The sequence below is a fragment of the Strongylocentrotus purpuratus genome, unplaced genomic scaffold, assembly GCF_000002235.5.
Source record: "Strongylocentrotus purpuratus isolate Spur 01 unplaced genomic scaffold, Spur_5.0 spur5_scaffold_7, whole genome shotgun sequence".
Taxonomy (NCBI): Eukaryota; Metazoa; Echinodermata; class Echinoidea; order Camarodonta; family Strongylocentrotidae; genus Strongylocentrotus; species Strongylocentrotus purpuratus.
The window spans coordinates 3,807,846-3,822,396 of NW_022145613.1; the positions used below are offsets into that span (position 1 = coordinate 3,807,846).

Genomic DNA, 14,551 nt, shown 5'->3' on the forward strand with positions numbered 1-14,551 from the left:
GTGAAACCATGAAAGGTTTGGGATCTCAGCACTGTTGCAACCATGATGAAGACAATTCGAGAAAAGCGGTGAACTGGGAGTGCAACATTATACCCATTTACTAAAGTAGAATCTATTAGAGTCAATACCCAAAAACAAAATGATATGCTAACAAGAAAATATTATCCTGACACCAGAACAAAATTAACATTGGCAAGCCGATTAATAATATTTTCGTAGCATTAACTGACTGCCGCGAACAAACCAAAATAATGATGCACGCTGATGAATGAGAAGGCCTTCGTTGTTCAGTAATTTGCTCGCAAAAAGCTTGGAAATTGTGCAAGCGCTAAAGGCGATCATTCATTTGATAGGTAGTTCATGAGTTAATTAGGATTACTTAGGATCCCTTGCCCCTTTAAATTATGAATAATTTGCATTTTTAAGTGAAACGGACACGCGTAAAACTCTCTCTGCATGTCTTCTATCTTTCAATCTTATCTGCATTTCTTTTCTTTTCTGCTTTACGCTACATCAAGGATGCGGATCGGATCACCCCAAAGCATTTCTCGATAATCGTTTAATGAACATTTTTCAACATATTTAATTTAAGACTCATCATGTTGACCCCATGTTACTGATTCACTTAACATTGTAATCTTTAAAAATAATTTTCGAGCGATCTTTCTCCATATAATCACGTTCTTTTAACTTTCCCTTCATCTCTCCCTTCGCTCTCAGCTCATTTTGGGGGGCAACTCGATTAGGATAGGGGGTACGTGTCCCCCTTGCCCCCACCCCGTAGCTATGCCATTTGTGCTATACTTTGTACTTTGGTCGGTGCTCATCTACTTACGTTTATGATATCATTATCATTGTATAAAACGACGTGCCATCCACAAGATAGGCTAGATTTTTTGTTCGAACTGTGTATTCTATCAGGTTATAAATTATATAGATGGCATCCAAAAGAGAAAATATGTTGATTGCTGAGGCATCCTCAGATGAAGTGATCGGAGCCAATGCTTCAGAGCAAGAAACTGGTTGTTGTGCACTAGTACTGACAATCCTGTCATGGATCATTGTGATCTGCACGTTCCCAATCTCAATTTTTATCTGCATAAAAGTGGTGCAAGAGTACGAAAGAGCGGTTATCTTCAGGCTTGGGCGTCTCTTACCTGGCGGTGCTAAAGGTCCAGGACTATTCTTCGTCGTGCCTTGCATTGATGACTACACCAAGGTAGATCTTCGTACCATTTCGTTTGATATTCCACCTCAAGAGATTCTGACCAGGGATAGTCTGACCATCTCTGTGGATGCTGTGGTTTTCTACCGTGTCAAGAATGCTACCATCAGCATCGCCAATGTGGAAAATGCCGACAAGTCTTCCAGACTCTTGGCTCAGACAACTCTTCGTAATGTCCTGGGCACCAAGAACCTGGCCGAGATCCTGGCTGAACGTGAAGGCATTAGTAACTACATGCAGTCCACCCTAGACCGTGACACCGATCCTTGGGGTATCCAAATAGAGCGAGTTGAGATCAAGGATGTTCGTTTGCCTGTCCAGCTCCAGAGAGCCATGGCTGCTGAGGCTGAAGCTTCCAGAGAGGCCAGGGCTAAGGTGATAGCTGCTGAAGGAGAACAAAATGCTGCTCGTGCCCTGAAGGAAGCTGCAGATACTATGGCAGAATCCCCAGCGGCCCTTCAGCTGAGGTACCTGCAGACTCTCAACACCATCTCAGCAGAGAAGAACTCCACCATCATCTTTCCACTTCCTATTGATCTCCTCAAGGGCATAATGAAGTAAACAATCACCAGCTGTTTGGGTTAACATATTGTGGATTTAAAAATGTAAAACCTTTGAAAACGATGTTCATTGAATTATTCATTATAGGACAGAAAATAATGTAAGATTTGTTCACAAACAATTGAATAAATCCATAATCATTTTGCAGATTTAGTTGACTTGCTGGGATCGTGTGAATAGCTTTGAGCTCATTTATTTCCTTGACATGGAGGAAAGGTACTATACTTTAAAATTAGAACTCGATCAATACCCAAACATACTATCAAGTGACGTTCTATTGAAAATTCCATGTAAAATCCATTAATGTTGGAATTGGGTGTAACTATGAAACCCATCTGACCGTATCCGAATGATGAAAACTTTACGGTCACATTCGGACATTACGTAATGTAGTGCATCTTCAATATGCTTTGAAGATTCTTGGTATGTGATTAATTCAATGAGGAAGTATATGTACCAATTAAAGATGATTTTTTGTTGTTGAAATAAATCATCGGTGAACATTGTGGAACTAAGATTACAGTACGCATCTATAGAATGTACTGTTTATCGGGGTTTTAATCTAAACAGTACATGCATAGGTCAGAGATCATAATTTGATTAGAATATGAACATAACTATCTAAGCCGCCTTCTTAGTTATAAAAATCAATGAAATGCTACTGTAATGCGCTATAATGTAAGTGTCTTTTATTGGTGAATAGTTTAGGTCAGTGTATTAGGTAAATGATGTCATAAGGATAGTGGAGCAAATAAGAAAATTGATATGGATAAAGAATTACAGAGAATATTAATTCCTAAGTTCTCAAGAATGTAATGATTTATAACTTATCTTTGTCTGCACTAGATTGGCAGAGATGGATTGCTGGGACAAATAGCGCAGCAGATTTTAATGGTTTTTGTTTTTTAAATGGCTTAGGTTCAATTTGCAATCCTATAGATAGTTTAAGGGATAGGTGTCAGTTATCAGTGCCACTGCACATAGCCTTTTAAGAGTTTGATGTAATGTGTTCATGTGCTTATTTTTGTGCGCATGGGTGCTTGTAGGTATGCTTGTGTGTGTAGGTGTGTGTTTCTTGGCTGTGGGCAATGGCATTGGACGATGACGCTTTTCTCCTGACTGGAACATGGGGGGTGGGGGGGGGGTGATTCTTAAAAAAGATTGCACTATTTTATTTACTTTTAAAACTATCTTTCTTATTTTCGCTTCTCTCTCTAAATGTACTGCATCTCTACAATATAACTTAACTGTGTTTGTGTGTATGTTTTGTATTTTGTTTAAATCATTTCAACTTTAATTGTGTAGCCTTAATTTTCGTTATATGTGCTTTTAAAGTTTAAGCGAATAAAGAATATAGTGAAATGAAACGATGAGATGTTTAGATGACAATGAAAGGAATGATTATAACCAATTTTCTCATGCAATAAATTTCATCAATTAGTGTTAAGCAAGCTTTGGTGCTTGGAAGATTTGTAATACTTAGCTACGTTATTCTATTTCGTCAAAGATGTTTGAATCTTTTCAATGGTCTTTCTCTAATAAAAAAAAATAGAGATAATTAATGGTCATTGGTTATAATATCTGGTTCACCAGCAGTATACCTTAAATGTAGGCTTTTTGGATATGCAAATATACATTTAGAAATAAAAAACACTTTCTGTGCTTGTGATTATTTGCCATGTCTAACCTTTTGTTCAACAACAATTAGTCGTCAAAAGCGGTTCCAAATAGCAAAACTAACTCAACTAAACGTTCCTTCTGCGTGGGTCTTCTTCTTCTTTGAAACTGAAACCTTAACCCCGATATAATATTACGTTATAATATTTTAGCAGAACCAAAAAAAAAAAAAAAAAAATGAAAAATAAATAAATAAATAAATAATAATAATAATAATAAATAAAAAAAAATAAAAATAACAATAATAGTAATAATAATAATGATATTAAGTTGTTTTTTTAATCTAAAAACAATTAAAAAAATAATTTAAAAAAATAGTGGGAGAGATAGATAGATTGATTGATTTTTACAGATAGATAGAAGACAGGGAGAGAGAGAGAGAGAGAGAGAGAAAGAGATAGAGAGATGGGTCACAAAGAAAGCGATAAATAGCGTGGTGAAAAGGAGCTTATCATTTTGTTAAGAAAAAAGTGGGAAAATAAAAGCGGGCGCGTACGCAGGGGGGGGGGGGGGTTAAACCCACCCCCTTTATTTTGTATGTGTGTGTTTAAAAAAATAATTGAAAAAAAAATTATGCTAATAGGTGACCCAAAAAAGGTGACCTTACCCCCCCCCCCCCCCAACGGAACGAAATGTCGATCGGTCAAATTTCGGGCCCCCCCCCCCCCCCCCCCCCCCCCCCCTCTTGAAAAAAATCCTGCGTACGCCACTGGTGTAAAGGCATGTATTTAAATAAGGGAAACTCGCAATGTAAAAGTTCAACGTCAAACCATGAAAGGTTTGGGATCTCGGCACTGTTGCAACCATGATGAAGACAATTCGAGAAAAGCGGTGAACTGAGAGTGCAACTCTATACCCATTTACTAAATTAGAAGCTATTAGAATCTATACCCATACCAAAATGATATGCTAACAAGACAATCTTATCCTGACACCAGTACGAAATTTACATTGGCAAGCCAAATAATAATATTTTCATAGCATTAAATGATTGCCGCGAACAAACCAAATGATGCACGCTGATGAATGAGTAACTAGGCCCTTCGTTGTTCAGTAATTTGCTCGCAAAAGCTTGGAAATTGTGTAAGCGCTAAATGCGATAATGCATGAGATATAGGTAAAGTAAAGTAAATAGGATTACCGATGTTACGTGAAGGACAGATACATCGAGTTATTTGCATCCATTAGCTAAAATGTGGCGGTTATTATACATCTGATATAGAATTAAATGGTATTTAAACGAAAGTTAGGAGCTGAATCATTAGGGACAGGGGGGGGGGGGGGACAAAAAAGGCAATGGTGTCGCCGCTGAAAAGGGTTGGGGTATTCGGCGTCGAAATATACTAATTTGCTTAAAAGAATTGCCAGAAGTTCAAAAATATCAATGAGCTAAATTGCAAAAATGGCTGAGATTATCACTTTGATGACACAGTTTAAAGATGAAGTCGAATTCTGATTCGATTGCTTTTTGACGGAAGCTATCATGGAAGAGATTTGAAAAGTTCTACGGTGTATATTCTGCGAGGTTTTGGAATCGACAATATGAATTTGACTCATGCTTGATAAACGTCACATGCACTTTACAAATTTTAGTCCGAACACTTAATAGTCCGCGCCTTCTTCAACAGATATATAAAACTTCTTGGTGTGTGCCACTGCTACCACTGCCGATGCCTATCGCATTCATTACCAAACACAGTCTGTTAAACAAGACTATGAGCCCAATATTTATAATGATAAACGCCGTGGACCTTCGAAATTACGTGAGTTCCATATCGACAATAGAAACTCTTTTGTTTGTCCGCCTTTAGTTTGTTCGACTCTTACAATCCAGTGAGTAAATGCAATGACTCAAATTTTCCTTCCATGTCAGATTTACAACAGAGAGCGTGCGGTAAGCGTTCACGTCACTGCTATAACGAGCACAAACGTATACACATACAGGACAAAGTACTGTGTATATAATCATCGTCACTACCTGCATATCACAAACTTGGAAAGATTTTGATGGTATATCACTGTGTAGCATAGTCTGCACTGAGAGGACATTGCATACAGATCTGCCCATTTCCGTGTCGGGATCCGTGTGTAATATTTACTGAGCGAAAAGTAATCGCATTATCACAGGAGAAAGAGCTCCAAAATGGCGTCAAGGGATAAAGATGATTTCAATGCAGGAGAGAATCCTCCTCATGTTATTGGAGCGTCGGAATCCCAGGAAGGGAGCGGTTGTTGTGGAATCCTACTGACGATCTTGTCGGTGATAATCGTGATCTGTACGCTGCCATTTTCACTTTTTGTCTGCATAAAAGTGGTGCAGGAGTACGAAAGAGCAGTTATATTCAGACTTGGGCGCCTCTTGTCTGGCGGTGCTAAAGGTCCAGGACTGTTCTTCATCCTGCCTTGCATTGAAGATTACACCAAGGTAGATCTCCGTACCATTTCGTTTGATATTCCACCTCAAGAGATTCTGACAAGGGATAGTCTGACCATCTCTGTGGATGCTGTGGTCTTCTACCGTGTCAAGAATGCTACCATCAGCATCGCCAATGTGGAAGATGCAGGCAGATCGACCAAACTCCTGGCCCAGACAACACTTCGGAATGTCCTGGGCACCAAGAACCTGGCCGAGATCCTGGCTGAACGTGAAGGTATCAGTCACTACATGCAGTCCACCCTGGACCAAGACACCGACCCCTGGGGTATCCAAGTAGAGCGAGTTGAGATCAAGGATGTTCGTTTGCCTGTCCAGCTCCAGAGAGCCATGGCTGCTGAGGCTGAAGCTTCCAGAGAGGCCAGGGCTAAGGTGATTGCTGCTGAAGGAGAACAGAATGCTGCTCGTGCCCTGAAGGAAGCTGCAGATACTATGGCAGAATCCCCATGTGCCCTTCAGCTGAGGTACCTGCAGACTCTCAACACCATCTCAGCAGAGAAGAACTCCACCATCATCTTTCCTCTTCCTATTGACCTCTTGCAAGGCATCTTGACTAAGTAATTAAGTCATTTTGGTTTTGATGATCAGTTCAATTATATTTCTCATACGAATATATACTACGTATTATTTTATAAATACATGTATCTTAACATCCTATGACTAATATGAACAACTTTTACTATAAGGTTGTATTATAATATGTCATGCCTGTTTTGTAGAACTCTTTAATGTAACTGAAACAAAGTAAATCGATTTAATAAGTTTATGCTACATTATATAAATTCCTTTCTAATAACATCTTCGTTCCGTGAACAATATTGTAAATTAGAAAAATGACAATCTGATACAAAAGGATCTATGGGTAAGAGTTGGAACGATGAAGATAAAAGAAAGAGAGAAGTTTATACATTTGAGCAAGGTTTACAGAGTATCGTTTTCTTTTTATTTCGTAACATTCCCAGGCTAGGATTAAACTTTAATTTGGTGGAGGGGAAGACGTTATGCAAAGTAAACAAAACGGTCGTTTGAGATATTGCTGCCGTTTCGAATGAGGATGACAGTCCCTGTTTTCCAAATAAAAGTTATTCGAAAGAAAAGCAGAAGTGTTGGAGGCTTCGTCAATAGATAAAACTTTCTTTTTGAATATGTGGTGTTCTAATTATATACGTAACATGTCTGTTAGAATATTGTGTAAATTAAGTGCTATGCCCTCAGTTGAGGAAGTTTGTTGCTTCCTCTGTTGTCCAAAGCTAATAGACCATTTCCGTATTTCAATCAAATTTAATGCATACATTTTTGTGTAGTGCCATGGTACATATTATTTCATTTGCCTGTTATGTTATATATTATTGTATTTCAATAGTCAGAATGCGACATGCATACTTCAGTGCATTAACTTTTGTTTAGTTTCACTGGTTATGAGGCGTGATATATGCATAAATACATTTTAACTAAATATATCTGAAAAGTTGTGGTTTATCCTAAAGGGAAATGGCGCATATAATAATGCATTATATATCCCAAGCACAAATAGTTACTAATTCATAAACATGTTGCCATATGTTGTTTTCTTCACACCCAAGCACTCGAGTTTACTTCTGTTAATAAAATGTACGGGTAAATATAAAACGTGATAGACTATACTCTCATTGATTGCATGTCCTAGATCACTATCGACCTTCACATACACATCTTCTGTACAGATTGTTTATTACACAACTCTGTGGTTATACTTCTTTGTGTGATTAATATCTTTTTATTAAGATACTATTTATAAATACGGATACGGTGAAAGCATGATAACTATTTTTAAATTGGAAATAAAACTGTTTTTACTTGAATAGTGCCTGTTACATATTTTGTTAGCCTTCCTTTTAGATGAGATACAGACTGAAAGGGATAATTTCAGAAAGGGAATGATCGTCAATCTAGCGACAAATAAAGAGTCAGAGAGGAGTGGATGGGGGGGGGGAGAGAGATGAGGTAGCGATGAACAAAGGAAGGGAGAGAGAGGGGGAGAGTAATGAGCGTATGAGAGAAGAAAAATAAGAAAGAAAGCGTGTTACATGAAAGGGAAAAGGAATTATTGGATAGAGTGACAATAAAAGAGGGCACAATAAAGAAAAAGAGGAAATACAAAGTATGAAAGAATCGGGGTGAGTGAAAGTATAATAAGAGAAAAAATTAAGAGAGAGTAAAAGCCAGTCGAGGATACATTCCTAATAATGGAAAACAGATATACAGTATATCACACTTTTAAGAAAATTTTCGCAAAAAGGAATATATCATATTAAAAAAAAAGAATAAAAGTAAAACAGAAAGAATGCGATATCGCTCACGCTTTAAAAAAAAATCTCTCTCATATTTGCAAAGCAAAATTTGAAAATGAAAAAGGGGAACTACATAAATAAAGCCCTAAATAACGCCCTTAAATACAGCGTCATGACGCCGTATTATAGGGCGTTATAACGCCGTATTGGGTGTAATAACACCGTAAATATCAGGAATGATTTCAATATTTGTTTCTCTCTTACATGGTTAAGATTTTGGTGAGATTTGTGAGGTCTCATTGCGAAATATTGCATCTTAAACAGAGGGGGGATCCTAATGGGTTTTAAGCACAATCTAATCATTAAAGAATGAAAAGACCTTCATAAGGAACAAAATGTTATCAACAGTTGCTAGTCGCTTTAAATTGGGAGTAAATGTTATGGGGAAAGGAAAAGGGGGCAATTATCCAAAGGGAAAAGGACAATTATGAGAACGGAAAAGGGGCAATTATCAGAAGGAAAATGGCACTTATTTATTAGAAAGGATGGTACTTATTAAAAAAGATAAGGGAGCACGTGTAAAAATAAAAGGGGCCCTTATTTCAAAGCTTTAGAGATAAGATAGTATACCTCTTAAATTTGAATAAGAGCAACGACTGGAGATGAAAATGAGCACTTATAAGAATAAAAAGGGGCATACTCTTTGATTTGATAAGATGTGGTGAGGGGCACTTTTTGTACCTGAAAAGAGGCACTCATTTGAGATGAATAGGGGCACTTGTGAGAATGGAAAGGGATAACTATTACAAAGGAAAATGGGCACTTGTCGAAGAAAACAGGCACCTATCAGATGTTTAATAGTGGCATTTATCAGAAATGTGAGAAGGGGCATTCTCGAGGAGGGGAAGGGGCTCTTATTAAAAATTATGAAGGCAATTGTCATTGGTGAAGGGGACACATATCAGAGGTGGTAAGGCCTGATTATAAGAATGTGGAACGGGCACCTATTATAAATTAAAAATGGGCACTTAAGGGATACATGAAAAAGAGGAGGGGGTACTGTGCGTCCTGTGCCGTCTGCCTCCCCTCGGTTTCAACGCCTCTGATGCAACACTACCCATTTAAAATGTAGAAGCTATTAGGATCAATATCAAGAAATCCAACAAAATGATATGCAAACATGAAAATCTTATCATGGAACCCGACTTTCAAACAAAAGCACCAGGACTTAATTTACATTGACAACCGATTAATAATATAGACGCGAACGAACCAAATGATGCACGGTGATGAATGAGAAGACCTTCATTGTTCAGCATTAATTAACACAGTATGTCTGTCAAACAAGACTATCAGCCCAGTGTTTCTTTTGTCTAGATACTAATAGACGCCTTATGCGATTTCCATATCGACCATAAAAACTCTTTGGTTAATTTGTTCACCTTAAGTTTATTGCCCAGTTCTGTGACTAACTTGATATGCCCATGCCCGCCCCACCCCACTCGGTGTTATTTATGGTACGCGTATGCTTGTTCCCTCCCTTTGAAAGCACCCCCTATCTCATTGCTGCCAACATTTCTGGACCCACCCCCCCCCCCGCCCCCTTCGCGGGCTTTTCCTGCCTCGGAGACCCCTCTAAATCTGGAACACTGCTCAATGTACCCCACTATCTATGATATTCAAGATATTTTATAACCCCCTATATTTCTCTGGAGTCCAAACAGAGAGAGTGAAAAAACGCCCCCTTTTTATATTTCATTACCCCCCTCCCTTTCTAAATTTCTCAGGAATACAAAGAGATAGAGAAAGAAAAAAACACCCCCTTTTTAAAGAAATTTCCGGGTGAAAAGTTAGAAACACCCCCTTTTTTTTTTTACAATATTCGGGCCGGACTTTGTAGCGCGAAAAAATAACCCTTTACCGGAGATCTTGGGAACCCTATGGTCCCTCCGACCCCGGAGTGAGGAGGGGGGGGGGGGGGGCAAATACAACGATGATTCAATTTTTCCTTTCACGATTTACAATCGTGCGAAGCGTTCACGCCACTGCTATATCGAGTACAAACGTACAATATACAGGACAGAGTACTGATAATCATCGTCACTACCTGCACTGCCTCATATTGGAAGGCATTCATTTGATTGTAGGCCTATACTATAGCATGCATTGTCTGCACCGAAAGGACAAAATCAATGACTACCCACCCGCCTGTATCCGTGTGTATTATATTTTTGAACGAAAAGTGATCGCATAATCAGGAGAATGAGCTTCACGATGGCGTCAAGGGATGAAAACGATTGCAGTACAAGAGAGAATCCTCCTCATGTTATTGGAGCGTCGGAATCCCAGGAAGGGAGCGGTTGCTGTGGAATCGTCTTGATGGTGGTGTCGGTGATAGTCGTGATCTGCACGCTGCCATTCTCACTTTTTGTCTGCATAAAAGTGGTGCAGGAGTACGAAAGAGCAGTTATATTCAGACTTGGGCGTCTCTTGTCTGGCGGTGCTAAAGGTCCAGGACTGTTCTTCGTCCTGCCTTGCATTGAAGATTTCACCAAGGTAGATCTTCGTACCATTTCGTTTGATATTCCTCCTCAAGAGATTCTGACAAGGGATAGTCTGACCATCTCTGTGGATGCTGTGGTCTTCTACCGTGTCAAGAATGCTACCATCAGCATCGCCAATGTTGAAGATGCAGGGAATTCAACCAGACTCTTGGCTCAGACAACACTTCGTAATGTCCTGGGCACCAAGAACTTGGCCGAGATCCTGGCTGAACGTGAAGGCATCAGTCACTACATGCAGTCCACCCTGGACCAAGACACCGACCCCTGGGGTATCCAAGTAGAGCGCGTTGAAATCAAGGATGTTCGTTTGCCTGTCCAGCTCCAGAGAGCCATGGCTGCTGAGGCTGAAGCTTCCAGAGAGGCCAGGGCTAAGGTCATTGCTGCTGAAGGAGAAAATAATGCTGCTCGTGCCTTGAAGGAAGCTGCAGATACTATGGCAGAATCCCCATGTGCCCTTCAGCTGAGGTACCTGCAGACTCTCAACACTGTCTCAGCAGAGAAGAACTCCACCATCATCTTTCCTCTTCCTATTGATCTCTTGCAAGGCATCTTGACTAAGTAAACCAGTCATATTGGTTCTGATGATCAGTCTAATTATGTTTATCATAAGAATATATATTACGTTTTATTAAATAAATAAATATTATATGACTAATAATGATAATTTTTAGTACTTTTAGCCTTATGTTACACAATAATATGTCATGCCTGTTTTGACCCGTCGTTAATATAACCGCAATAAAGTAAATCGATTGAATATGTAGGCTACATCATATACATTCCTTTCTACTAACATCTTCGTAAATGAGAAATATGACATAATCTGACACAATAGAAGTATTTGAGTAGAAACGATACAGATAAAAGAAAGATAAGTTTTTTTCTTCATTTGAGCATGGTGAACAGAGAATCGTTTTATTATTTTCTTTCGTAACATGTATATATATATATATATATACTGTATATATATATATATATATATATATAACGAGTCCCCGTTTTCTAAATAAAAAGTCATTCGAAAGAAAAGCAGAAGTGTTGGAGGCTTCGTCAATAGATACAACTTTCTTTTTGAATACGTGGTGTTCTAGTTAAATACGTAACATTTCTGTTAGAATGTTGAGTATATCCAAACCTGTGCCCTCAGTTGAGGAAGTTTGTTGCTTCCTCTGTTGTCCAAAGCTAATAAACCATTTCCGTATTTCAATCAAATTTAATGCATACACTTTTGTTTAGTGCCATGGTATATATTATTCCATTTGCCTGTTATGTTATATATTATTGTATTTCAATAGTCAGAATGCGAAATGCATACTTCAGGGCATTAACTTTTGTTTAGTATCACTGGCTATGAGGCGTGATATATGCATAAATACATTTTAACTAAATATATCTGAAAATTTGTGGTTTATCCTAAAGGGAAATGGCGCATATAATAAGGCATTATATATTCCAAGCACAAATAGTTACTAATACATAAACATGTTGCCATATGTTGTTTTCTTCACACCCAAGCACTCGAGTTTACTTCTGTTAATAAAATGTACGGGTAAATATAAAACGTGATAGACTATACTCTCATTGATTGCATGTCCTAGATCACTATCGACCTTCACATACACATCTTCTGTATAGATTGTTTATTACACAACTTTGTGGTTATACTTCTTTGTGTGATTAATATCTTTTTATTAAGATACTATTTATAAATACGGATACGGTGAAAGCATGATAACTATTTTTAAATTGGAAATAAAACTGTTTTTACTTGAATAGTGCCTGTTACATATTTTTTTAGCCTTCCTTTTAGATGAGATACAGACTGAAAGGGATAATTTAAGAAAGGGAATGATCGTCAATCTAACGGAATAATAAAGAGTCAGAGAGGAGTGGATTGGGGGGGGGGGAGAGATAGCGATGAACAAAGGAAGGGAGAGAGAGGGAGAGAGCAATGAGCGTATGAGAGAAGAAAAATAAGAAAGAAAGCGTGTTACATGAAAGGGAAAAGGAATTATTGGATAGAGTGACAATAAAAGAGGGCACAATAAAGAAAAAGAGGAATTTAAAGTATGAAAGAATCGGGGTGAGTGAAAGTATAATAAGAGAAAAAATTAAGAGAGAGTGAAAGCCAGTCGAGGATACATTCATAATAATGGAAAACAGATATACAGTATATCACACTTTTAAGAAGATTTTCGCAAAAAGGAATATATCATATTAAAAAAAAAGAATAAAAGTAAAACAGAAAGAATGCGATATCGCTCACGCTTTAAAAAAAAAATCTCTTTCATATTTGAAAAGCAAAATTTGAAAATGAAAAAGGGGAACTACATAAATAAAGCCCTAAATAACGCCCTTAAATACAGCGTCATGACGCCGTATTATAGGGCGTTATAACGCCGTATTGGGTGTAATAACACCGTAAATATCAGGAATGATTTCAATATTTGTTTGATTGTTTCTCTCTTACATGGTCAAGATTTTGGTGAGATTTGTGAGGTCTCATTGCGAAATATTGCATCTTAAACAGAGGGGGGGGGGGATCCTAATGGGTTTTAAGCACAATCTAATCATTAAAGAATGAAAAGACCTTCATAAGGAACAAAATGTTATCAACAGTTGCTAGTCGCTTTAAATTGGGAGTAAATGTTATGGTGAAAGGGAAAAGGAAAATTATGAGAACGGAAAAGGGGCAATTATCAGAAGGAAAATGGCACTTATTTATTAGAAAGGATGGTACTTATTAAAAAAGATAAGGGAGCACGTGTAAAAATAAAAGGGGCCCTTATTTCAAAGCTTAAGAGATAAGATAGTACCTCTTAAATTTGAATAAGAACAACGACTGGAGATGAAAATGAGCACTTATAAGAATAAAAAGGGGCATACTCTTTGATTTGATAAGATGTGGTAAGGGGCACTTTTTGTACCTGAAAAGAGGCACTCACCTAAGATGAATAGGCGCACTTGTGAGAATGGAAAGGGATAACTATTACAAAGGAAAATGGGCACTTGTCGAAGAAAACAGGCACCTATCAGATGTTTAATAGTGGCATTTATCAGAAATGTGAGAAGGGGCATTCTCGAGGAGGGGAAGGGGCTCTTATTAAAATTATAAAGGCAATTGTCGTTGGTGAAGGGGACACATATCAGAGGTGGTAACGCCTGATTATAAGAATGTGGAACGGGCACCTATTATAAATTAAAAATGGGCACTTTCCAATGTAAAAATGGGCACTTAAGGGATACATGAAAAAGAGGAGGGGGTACTGTGCGTCCTGTGCCGTCTGCCTCCCCCTCGGTTCCAACGCCTCTGATGCAACACTACCCATTTAAAATGTAGAAGCTATTAGGATCAATATCAAGAAATCCAACAAAATGATATGCAAACATGAAAATCTTATCATGGAACCCGACTTTCAAACAAAAGCACCAGGACTTAATTTACATTGACAACCGATTAATAATATTGACGCGAACGAACCAAATGATGCACGGTGATGAATGAGAAGACCTTCATTGTTCAGCATTAATTATGAAACACAGTATGTCTGTCAAACAAGACTATGAGCCCAGTGTTTCTTTTGTCTAGATACTAATAGACGCCTTATGCGAATTCCATATCGACCATAAAAACTCTTTGGTTAATTTGTTCACCTTTACTTTATTGCCCAGTTCTGTGACTAACGAGATATGCCCATGCCCGCCCCACCCCACTCGGTGTTATTTATGGTACGCGTATGCTTGTTCCCTCCCTTTGAAAGCACCCCCTATCTCATTGCTGCCAACATTTCTGGACCCACCCCCCCCCCCCCCTGCCCCC

General features: G+C 38.3%; 3 pseudogenes across 1 annotated transcript; all 3 read left to right on the top strand.

Annotated features, from left to right (window-relative positions):
• The first annotated feature begins 918 nt into the window (after positions 1 to 918).
• On the top strand, positions 919 to 1,800 carry LOC590235 (annotated as a pseudogene).
• Positions 1,801 to 5,211: 3,411 nt separating this feature from the next.
• Positions 5,212 to 7,738, top strand: LOC115920071 (annotated as a pseudogene). The gene has a single exon (XR_004062159.1). The product of XR_004062159.1 is annotated as an erythrocyte band 7 integral membrane protein pseudogene (transcript).
• A 2,525-nt stretch (positions 7,739 to 10,263) lies between these two features.
• Positions 10,264 to 12,504, top strand: LOC115920070 (annotated as a pseudogene).
• Positions 12,505 to 14,551: the final 2,047 nt, after the last annotated feature.